The sequence below is a fragment of the Tenrec ecaudatus genome, chromosome 3, assembly GCF_050624435.1.
Source record: "Tenrec ecaudatus isolate mTenEca1 chromosome 3, mTenEca1.hap1, whole genome shotgun sequence".
Taxonomy (NCBI): domain Eukaryota; kingdom Metazoa; phylum Chordata; class Mammalia; order Afrosoricida; family Tenrecidae; genus Tenrec; species Tenrec ecaudatus.
Window position 1 is genome coordinate 13,739,642 of NC_134532.1, and position 11,877 is coordinate 13,751,518.

At 41.3% G+C, this 11,877-nt stretch overlaps 1 pseudogene; it reads left to right on the plus strand.

Annotated features, from left to right (window-relative positions):
• Positions 1-215: 215 nt before the first annotated feature.
• Positions 216-10,146, plus strand: LOC142443136 (protein C1orf43-like; annotated as a pseudogene).
• Positions 10,147-11,877: the final 1,731 nt, after the last annotated feature.

Genomic DNA, 11,877 nt, shown 5'->3' on the forward strand with positions numbered 1-11,877 from the left:
ACAGCTCTCTGTCTTCTGGATTGAAGAGTTTCAATGCAAGAATCTAGGATATGCCCTCCCCCCCCCCCGCAAACTGCCATGTTTTCAGGCCGTGTCTCGCTTAGTCTTCCCCCATAAGGAAATGGCTGGGGAGCTCCAGGAAACGCAAATGAACCGGGCTGATGAGTCAAGGCAACGGGGTAAACCAGAGCAGCTTTGCGTAGGGTGGGAAGGCCATGGTGTCCACTAGTGACTGGCTGTTGGGGTGAATGTAATGCTGGTGATGGCCTACGGGAGCCTGGTATTTGTACTACTATTTATTTTTGTGAAGAGGCAAATCATGTTCTTTGCAATGAGATCTCGGAGGAGCCCTCATGTCCCTGTGGGGAACCCTCATGCCCCCCAACGATCTGAAAGAAGAGATTGATATTCAACTATCCAGAGTTCAGGATCACAAGTAGGAATCCCAGCTCCTTGCAGATGATGATGCCAGACTGCCACAGCTGGAAACCCAGGGAAATCAAAACTGCTACAATTGTCTGTACAAGATGAAAGCTCTGGACACCATTCATGTCTCCTGGATCCCATTTCACACTGAAGGCTGGCATCGTCATCCCCTAATAGGCAGAAATTTCCATTCCTACCTGCTCCATCTTCGGAATGCTACTACTCCTTTCAAGGGTGTGTGCAAGGCCCTCATTGATCCCCTGCTGCATGGCTATGAGGCAGCCTGCTATGGGCTAGATGTCTTTGGCCAGAGTGAGTATACCTACGCTCTCAGGAGGCCCTGACTGAACTGGCCACTGCGGTCAAAACACAAAGTGGGAGCTCTCAGCGACACCACCAGTCAGCAGCCAAAGACCTTACCCAATCTCCTGAAGTCTCCCAACGACCTTCCAGGTGACATACCTCCCCTCCAGTCAGAAGAGTAAACCTGCCAAGCATTTCCTCGAATTGAAGAGCTTTAAGGACAATTGTAATACCCTGGGGAGTACTCTGATGGACCTGACAGACTCGCTGGAGATGAGCCAGGACTGGAGTGTGCTTGCCAGGCAATCCTCAGGTTAGCTGGCTGGTGGGCCTGCACCCTTGCCCGACGCTCCCGATGTGTGCAAGATCATGCCTGGAAGACCTTGGGGGATATTTCTGAACAACAATTAAAACTATTTTCCCCAAAAGCAAAAAAAAAAAAAAAAAAAAAAGAATCTAGGATCCAGGCTCTTCTTTTTTGATGGTAGTGAAATCCCAAGTTCTGTTTCTGAAATGGCTCAATTAAACCTAACTAGATGTCCAATGTGACTAATTCCCACGTTAGGCTTTCTTTTTTTTAAAAAAATCGTTTTATTAGGGATTCATACAAATCTTACCGCAATCCATACATACATCAATTGTGTAAAGAACATTTGTACATTCATTGCCCTCCTCATTCTCAAAACATTTGTTCTCCACCTAATACCCTGGCATCAACTCCTCATTTTCCCCTCCCTACCTGCTCTCCCCTTCTTCTTGAACCCTTGCTAATTTATAAATTATTATTTTGTCATATCTTGCCCTGTCTGATATCTCTGTTCACCCCCTTTTCTGCTGTCTATCCCTCAGGGAGAAGGTAATATGTAGATCTTTGTAATTAGTTCTGCATTAGATTTTCAGACATCTAAATGGCGTAGCCACAAGGGTACCAATCTATTGTTGGGCAAGCTGCCCAATCCTCTTAAACCAAATAAGCCAAACTCAATGCTATCAAGTTAACACGGACTCATCGAGAGCTTATATGACAGGGTCGAACTGCCCCTGTGAGTTTCAAAGACTATCTCATTAACAGAGTAGAGAGCCCTGTCACTCTTGGGAGAAGTGCCATCTTTCTCTCAAGGAGAAATATGTCATTTCCAACTGCTGACCTAGCGATTAGCAGCCCAACAGTAATCACTATGCCACCAGGGCTCCTTTGCCTTGTTCACATTGGCGGGCGACAAACCCACATAAATATTTGGAAGGAATTAAGACTGTATATTTGTATAGGCCAACTAACAAACTGTATTAGGTGCGACAAATAATGCTAAATTAATAACATTGTTTATCTTGAGAGTCAAAAGTGCACTCACTATGGGGGATGTATACTTTTTCTTTTCATATATATATAAATTTCAATCTAATAGATGCTACATAAGTGTTTATTTTGGAGTCCTGGTTTTCTCATTTATTAAGAATTGGACTGCTAACCTCATGGTCAGTGGTACAAACCCATTAGCTGCCTGTCATGGCTTCAGAGTCTTGGAAACTGTGCAGCAGTTTTATTGTGTCCTATTGGGTGTTTATATGTCTAACTTTACATGATGGTGCATTTTAAAGTGTTTCTAAACTGAAGTGATTGTACAATTTCTAGTTCCTTTAGAAGTTCATAATAGTTTTTTATATAGCCCATTTAAAATGTTTCCAGATGGTTTAATTAATCATCATTTTCAAAGTTCATTGATTTGTCATTCTCCTTGAGAGTCACACAGTAAGGAATTGATAGTTCTGTATGCTGTGAGGTAGGGATCCAGCTTTTTTGTTTCTTCCTCTTGGCATGTATATTTGATTGTCCAATCTGTATTATAAAGTCATCTTTTACTCACATGTTTAAAAATTAAGAGTTTTAGATTTATTGGTCATGGTATAAGCATGTTTTCTATCATTCAATAATGGCAACGTTAACAGTATTGGGGACTTTGTGTAAGAAGGGGAACAGAACAGTAACAGTATCTGGACCTACAGGTCCTGTGATACTCTCATTGTATTCTCTCATCAGCCTGCAACTTGTGCATCAATAGCAGCACAGAAGAAAGAGGAAGAAGTGCCTGGTTTGGGTATTATTATTTCAAGGATGTCCCCATGAGAGGTTGAAATTTGTGAGCATCATTGGAACTGATACAGTTAAGACAAACATAGAGCATCCCAGTTGCCGGCAGTGTCTAAGGACTAAAGTAAATGACCAAAGCTCAGGTGATTTTGATGTATATTTTCTATATTTCCTACTTGACTTGTAGAAGCCTGTATAACACTGATTCAGTTCATTGGAAAAGTGGGAATTTGGAATTGTAGAAGCTATAGCTAAACTCAGATTCTGACTTCAACATTGGGTAGGAGAAGATTAGGAATATGTATATTGATCATATACATATTGCCTATGTATTGACATTGAACTAAACTATTGACATTGAACATAATACATCATCGAGGGTACTTTGGATGACATTATCTTTCAACTTATTCTATGGCCAACCCATGAGAATCATTCAAATGATATACTCTGCCTAGTTTTTTTAAGTAATTTTATTGGGGGATCGTGCAACTCATCACAATCCATACATACATCTATTGTGTCAAGCACCTTTATATATTTGTTGCCATCATCATTCTCAAAACATTTTCTTTCCACTTGAGCCCTTGATATTAGTTCCTCATTATTTTCCTCCCTCCTTCACCCTCCCTCACTAACCCTTGATAATATATAAATTATTATTTTTTCATGTCTTACACTGTCAGATGTCTCCCTTCACCCATTTTGCTGTTGTCCGTCCCTCAGGGAGGTGCTTTTATGTAGATCATTGTGATAGGTTCCCCTACTTTTCCCTTCCCCTCTTGGTATCTCTACTCTCATTATTGGTCCTGAGGAGTTTATCTATCCTGGATTCCCTGTGTTTCCAGCTCTTATCCACCCCAGTGTACATTTTCTGATCTATCTGGATTTGTAAGGGTGAACTGGGATCATGATAGTGGCGGGGAGGATGCATTAAAGAAATAGAAGGAAGTGATAGGTTTCATTGGTGCTATATTGCACCATGACTGGCTCTTCTCCTTCCCATAACCCTTCTGTAAGGGGATGTCCAGTTGCCTACAGATGGGCTTTCAGTCTCCACTCTGCACTCCCCCAAATTCACAATGATAGGATTTTTTGTTCGTTGATGCCTAATACCTGATCCCTTTGACACCTCATGATCACAGAGGCTGAGCTTCTTCCTTGTGGGCTTTGTTGTTTCTCAGCTACATGCCTGCTTGTTTATCTTCAAGCCTTTAACATCCCAGGTATTATATCTTTTTATAGCCAGGCACCATCAACTTAATTCACCACATTTGCTTGTGCACCCGCTCTGCCTTCAGCGATCCTGTTGGGAAGGTGAGCATCATGGAATTCCAGGTTAATAGAAAAAAGTGTTCTTGCATTGAGGGAGAACTTGTGTGGAGGCTCAATGTCCATCTGCAACCTTAATACGAGAACATATAAATAAATGCACATAGATCTATTTCCCCATCATCATATATAAATATATTTATTTGTACATGCCTATATTTAGACCTCTATCAATGCCCTTTGCCTCCTAGTTCCTTCCTTTATTTCCTTTTACTTTCCTCTTGTTCCACTATCACATTCAGCCTTCATTTGGGTTTTAGTAATTCCTCTCGGTTACATTGCCCTTGATCAAGCCCTACTAGCCCTCCTCAACATCAACTTTGGATCACGTGTTTCCTTGTCCCTGGATTTGCTAACACCCTCTTCCTTTCCCCCTGCCACCCCATGCCACCCCCCCCAACAGTTGACCCATTGTTTTCTCCTCCAGATTGTTTATCCTGCCTATCTTATCTATATAGAACTGAAGAGATAATAATATACACAGAAAAAAAGACAGAGCAAAACAAAGCAACAAAATAAAATAAAACAATAACAACAAAAAGAAAAGCTTGTAAATAGTTCAAGGTCTGTTTGTTGACCTTTAGTAGTGCTTTCTAGTTGAGTCTGATGGGGTTACATGGCCTGGATCCAAAGTCTACTTTTGGTATTCCCTGGGGACTTTGTTGCTCTGTTCCCCTTGGTGTTCTGTTTCATGCCCGTAGTGTTTCACCTCAGTGTGGTGGGGTCAGATTTGGTGAAATTCCTGCACTGTCTCCAGTGTTTTTCCTCATAGCACTATGGGTCAGTGAGTGACCTTGTGTCTCCTACTGTGGCCAACCCTATGTTTCTCTCTGTGCTTTGACTGCTCTGTGTGGGAATATCATCCTCAAGACTTGGTGGGCCAGAATGTATTCCGCTCTCTCTTCCTCTCCCTTTATTTGCTCCTGTGTGCTCTGATAATGATATGACCCTCGCCCTGAGGTATAGCTTCAATGCTGTCCTCTTAAGTGAATTCTTTTGCGGGAGGAGGGACAGTCCCCATAGTTGGGATTGGTTTGGCCCCTCAGACCTCCCTATTGGCTCCCTGCTTCATGCTGGTATGTTGCATTCACATCTTGGTTGAAGTCTGGTCCCTTTTTCTCTGTGGAGATATAAACAATACCTTCCCCTTGGGTGGGTTAGTGCCCTATTCCCCTGCTACTCATGTCTTTTTATTTCTCCCCCTCCCCCCTCCTCTTTAGTTGCCTTCCATATGTATCCCTGGATGATTTTGGTCTGGCCCCTGCCATACTACCTGGACTTCACCCCAGGAATGTTTGTATATAGTAGCTTTTCCCCCTATAACTCTTTTGCACTTTTAAGCTTACCTCAACAGACTTATGTTTCACTTGTCCTTTTGTGCTTGGTTTACTTCACTTAGCAAAATTTCCTCCTGTTCTTCCCATTCGGTAATGTCCTTCATGTGTTCATCACTGCTTTGGGGGATGCGTAGTACTCCATTGTATGTATGTACCACAGTTTTTTAATCCATTCATCTGTTGGTGGAAATTTGAGTTGTTTCCAACTCCTTGATTTTGCCTAGTTTTTAAGAAATAAGATCACCTTTTTAGGACAGTTTAATCTTCCGTGGGATTTTTGTTTGGTTAAGTATCTTTAATGCTTCTTTCTGAAAGTGATATGTTACATATCCTCCCAAACAGCCACATTCTCATTAATGCATCTAAAATGGGCCTTGTAGCCATAGAAGCTTACAAATGGGTGACGTCTCACTTCCTCTAACTATAGAAGTAGGAGGGACAATCACCCATCAACATCAGTCCTGATTTATGTGAGGCAGAGCTTAAACATACCTGTGCCCTCCAATAGTTTTCCAGTTCTGACACTAGTATCTTTCCAACAGTCCTAAGGGTGTGCAACAGAGCAGCAAGGGGAACAGAGCAGTCCTACTCAGCTCATTAATTTTTTGCAGTGGCCATGTACAAATTACAGTCCAGAGTCACAGGTAAAAATTTTATTCTGTAACAGAATGTAATTTGGTATCAGAATCTGTAGGCTATGCGTTGGCATTCATATTAAAGAACCATGTAGGCAAATTTTCTCTTCTTGAGGACAGGCCTGTTCTCTCTGTCCCTTCCAGACATTTAGCCCCCTCAAGGAAGACTCATTTCACAATTCCATCTCTCTAGGCTCCTCTCCACTCCTTGAGGTATATCCTCCTCTTGATCTTGCCTGCCCTACCCATATCATGGCTGAAAATCCCTTTCTGGATCTGTCACAATTGGCTCTGTCACTGTGTCCCTTCTTCCCTCGGCATTATTGCTATTGGTACAGCTCTTGACTCATGAATATTACAGTGCATTGTGCAGGAGCAGCAGTAGACCAGTCCCTAGGAGGTAGAGGTTCACGATGTTCCTTGATTTGCTCTGCAGTATCTCACAAAACTAAATAGCTATCAGGTAAATAACTCTTCAGGATGTGGAAGCTGGTGAATCTCAAATGTCAGGCAGCAAACTGTTGGCTCATGGAGTGGAGGAAGCTCTCAAATCAGGTCACACAGGCAGCTCACAGTTGAAGGGATGTCATGGAAATGGCTCCTGAATGTCTGCAAGCTGGCAAATGCCTAATCTATGGGTTCATTCTGAACTATGTGGCTGCAGGGGCTAACAAAACCTAATAAACAGTTCAGATAACAGGCCAGTGTCCCACTGTCTCCTCTGAACAATACCTGCAGGCAGTTCTCTCTCTTGATATGATGGCTTCTTGGTTCAACCTAGCACCTTCACTGCTTAGGCCAGATTAGGAGGAGCCCCTTAGAGAGCATGTGATGAAAGAAGGCAGGTGCAAGAGGACCTTTTATTTAAAGTTAAGTCAATACTGCTCGAAGGTGGCTGAGAAGAATTTGTCCTAAGATTGACAAGAAGAGCTTATCCTAAGGTGGTTTCTAAGAGTTTCCCCGCACTCAGGAAGGGAGATAAACTCTATGAACTTTCTGTTTAGGGATCTGAGTTATAGCTTCTTATTCTTGATCCCAGGTTTTACTTTGTTCATTAATAGGCCACTTTGATCTATGAGTTTTGTGTGGCCATAGCCATGGATTATCAAACCCACAACTGAGACAAAGAGTGGTGTGGGAGGAATGACTTATGTAAGAATTGACCAAAAATGTTGGACAGCTGAGCTCTGTTTGACCTCCCCCATCTGCACTGTTCCTGATAGCGGGTGCCACTGAAGGTACCGAGCCTCGTACGCTGGTGATGCTGCTAGGACTCCACATTCCATTTCACAATGTACTGTAAACTTGTTTGTTAATATAAACAGGTGTTTATCTACTTTGTGTGAGTATAAATCAGCTACTTCTGGCTCATTCAGCTCATTTCACTGGTACTCAAAATTCTAATTTTATGAGTGGGTGGATTACTTTGGTGGTACAGAGGTCCCCAACACTCGAACCTTAGGAGTGACATTGCAATTGTGGCAAATATTAAAAGACAGAGAGCAGACAGCCGGACACAGGGGCTCCCTTCCCATGCCAGGACTGAGAGAGTGAATGTATATTCCAGTGGGCATATATAATGGAGCTTACAGATCATTCATAAGGCACCCACCTCATGCACTTAGCATATACATAGTCAATGGGTAATATAAGTGAGTAACGCGACAAGCAATGAGGTGAGTCACTATCTTGACCTAATGCTGCTTGACTTCAAACCTGCCCTGAGCCCTCCCCAGGCATTTGCTACATTTTATAGTGGACTGGCTACAGAACCTGATTATTCTAATTTACCGATAACCTTCAAGCACAGTGAAGCAGCTAGGCAGAGAAATGATTCTTCTACTACTGTGTTTCAACCAAAAATAAGACACTGTTTTATATTTATTTTTCCTCAAGAAGACACACTATGGCTGATTTCCAGGGGATGTCTTATTTTTATTAAGTATGGCACAACAATCTACATTTATTCAAATATAGTTAAGTCACCTTATTGTGGAACATCAACCCTCAGTGCTGAGTAAAATGGCAGCCACAGCTTTACTTCTTCCCCCTGAAGACACACCATACCTAAAGCAGAGCGCCCTGCTCCTCACTTCACTAAGGAGACTTTTATATTCACTGTCTATGTCTCCCTCTCTGCCTCAGCTTGCAGCACGCACAGAACAACCGGGACCTGACAGTGGGGCGCTATCAGGTTGATGGGACTGCCCACACCCCTCCCATCATCTCCGAGATAGCAGCTGTCACGATGGGGCAGGTGAGAAAGGCTGTCCATCTTTGTTCCCTCTCTGTGGCGGTATGCTGCATAGCCATTCCTGTCACTATGTCTTATTTTCAGAATATGACTTATCTTGCACAATTGCTTGGATAACCTGCTATGGCTTATTTTATGGGTCTGTCTTATTTTCGGGGGAACACAGTATGATAGCTCCTATAAGACTGCTCCTTCATGGAGAGCTATTGTCGGTTGCACATTATTTGGCCTGGAGAACGTGTATTTGAAAACATTCCTTTCTCAGAACAATAGAGATCTTTCTGAAAATAGAGCTAGTTTTCCGTCCCCATGGTTGCCAATGTAGAAATAAGGTCAAATACTTTCCACCAAGTTCTCAGTTTAGTACACATTATGGAATGTACAGTTTTCATTACTGTTTTGCTTTCTTTACTGTAAGATATTTAAAAAAATCTTCAAATGAAAAATACATCGTTAAATAGACTCCCCTTACTACAGGAATCACTGACATTCAATGATGTGGCTATAAAGTTCACCTGGGAGGAATGGCAGCTCCTGAACCCTGCTCAGAAGACCCTATATCAGGATGTGATGTTGGAGAACTATCACAACCTGGTTTCCATTGGTGAGGAGAATTCTCAAGTCATTGACCTTGTCACTGGCTTTTCCTATCTTATGTGTTAAATTCTTTGCAGTGTCTGTGGTGTTCTCGAAGAGGTAGATTCCCATTGCATTCTCTGGTACTAGGTTAATGGGTAAGGTCATCTACTCTTGAGAAAACACCTTTTACTTTTTTTCCTTTGAACATGATTTTCCTAGAAATACAACAATCTGCACACTTTACAAACCTTAGGTTAAATTTGGTGTCTAAGATTATGTAATTCTTATGAACAGGTAATCTAATTGTCACCTCAGATGCTTCCTCTCAATAGGAACAAGGAGAAATGGGGTTGTTTTTAGAGACAAGCTGTATGGAAATTTTTCAGGTGTGTGGTCAACATAGCTTAAGGGGAATTGGCCTGGGAGGTTGATTCAACTGTTAGAAGGCCTCACATCCATCATAGGTGTCGGGTAATACATAAAAGTGTGTGTTCCTTCGAATGTGAGACCTCACTTTTCCTACCAGTTGCAAGAAGTACTCCTGTAGCTCTTCTGAGATTAGATTTTTAGATGTCCATTTATTTGATTTACATTATTATATGTCTGTGTCTATAATTTTCTTTAAGGTTGTCAAAACTTTCCCCTTTATATGCTTGTACCTTACTATGAAAGTCCATCTTGCAAGCCTCTCTCCAAACAGAGAACTTGGAGTACATAATTGTCCCCAGAATACAACACATTCCTCTACTATTGTGCAAGCATGGATCTTAAGGTCCGGCCATAAATAGGTCTCCATTGTGTTTCCTTAGCTTTCCCCCTTGGAGTGTCTCTATTTTTGTTATTATTTCACAACTCATTTTGCTACTGTTATGAATTGGGTGACCCCTGTGAAAGGGTCCTTTGATCCCCAAAGGGGTCATAACCCACAGGTTGAGAAACACTACTCTAAAGGTATTGGTTTCCATTTTCTCATTTTTTCTCCTCTCTAAAGTTTTCTTCATTCTAGTGACATAAGTTCTTTCTGTTTTCTAATAGAGATGATCAAATTGCCTTCTCTGTTGGAATTGTTTAACAGACATATTTTTCCATATTTTATTCTTTTTGGTGAAATACGTGTGTGACTTCTGTTATTTTCAGGTATCTAAGATCATCTTCCCAGCAAGAAAATTATCCGCTTGGGATATTCTTTAGCACTGTACCTTCAATTTTTTTCTACTTGTAAGATTTAAAAAAAAATCATTTTACTGGGGGCTCGTACAACTCTTATCACAATCCATACACACATCAATTGTGTAAAGCACATTTGTACATTTGTTGCCCTCATCATTCTCAAAACATTTGCTCTCCACTTAAGCCCTTGGCATCAGCTCCTCATTTTTCTCTCCCTCCCCGCTCCTCCCTCCCTCATGAACACTGGATAGTTTATAAATTATTATTTTGTCATATCTTACACTGTCTGACGTCTCCCTTCACCCACTTTTCTGTTGTCCGTCCCCATATGTAAATCCTTGTAATAGGTTCCCCCTCTCTACCCCACCCTCCCTCTGGCTTCCTGGTATTGCCACACTCACTGTGGTCCTAAAATGATCATCCAACCTGGATTCCCTCTGCTTCCAGTTCCTATCTGTACCATTGGACATCCTCTGGTCTAGCTGGGTTTGTAAGGTAAAATTTGGATCATGATGGGGAGTGGGGTATGTTGTATGTTTCATCATTGCTACACTGCACCCTGACTGGCTCTCTTCACCGCCACCCTTCCTTAAGTGGATGCCCAATTGCCTCCAGATGGACTTTGGGTCTCCACTCCGCAAACCCCCTCATTCACAATGATATGATTTTTTGTTCTGATGATGCCTGACACCTGATCCCTTTGATACCTCATGATCAAACTGGCTGCTGTGCTCCCTCCATGCAGGCTTTGTTACTTCTGATCTAGATGGCTAATTTTTTTTAAGTTGCCTGTTCCTCCAATAACTTTTTAAGTGGAAAGGACATTATTAACATCCTGCTTTCTTTTTTCCTTTCTTTCTAATTTTTTTTTCATTAAACGCATGTCTGATGTATATTCCTTATTATGCAGTATGCCTTCTTAAGCCCACACCCACACCTTCTTAACAGGTCCAAAACCTGAATGATGCTTTGCTGCTTCTATAGAACATTTGGGCTGTATATTCCAACACTGATTTTTTTGTTATTGAAATAGTGCATAGTATATTCAATATTGCTGTCTTTGTTTTCTGTCTTTTTATTAGTCTTTGGTTTCCATGTATATGATGATCTGGTCTTCAGTCATTAGTGTTCACTCATCAGTCTTCAAATCCTCAAGTTTATTCTTTAGATAATCTCTATGCTCTCTGATCTAAATCCTTTGGCCAGCTTCAACTTACATTTGAGGAACTGATGATCTGTTCCACAGATAACCCCTGGCCTTGTTTTGATTAATGAACTTCTCCATCATTTCTTTCCATAGATGTGGTTGATTTGATTTTCATTTGTTTGACTTAGAAAGATCTACATGTATAGTCTCCATTTCTGTTTCTAATAAGGAATTTGTTGTGAAATCATTAGTCTCAAAATTTTATCAGTTAATTTGTGTGTCATTTCTGTCACTAAAGCCACATTTTCCAATTACTGTTATTGTTCCCAAATTTTACATTCATCGGTGCACATGATTGTATGGTTGATCAGTGTCAGGTTGCAAAAGTTTTGGAAAATTTTGAATATATATCTTTTTAATCATTTTATTTGGAGATTTCACAGTTATCTTAACATTCCATAGTTCAGTCACATGGAACAGTACTGTACAATTGCCACCACAGTTCCAAAACATTTTCTTCTTGAACTCCTTGATATCAGCTACCCTTTATCCTCTCCCTCCACCACCCTCAATTTCTTTATTGTGAAAAACAGAACCTGGATGAA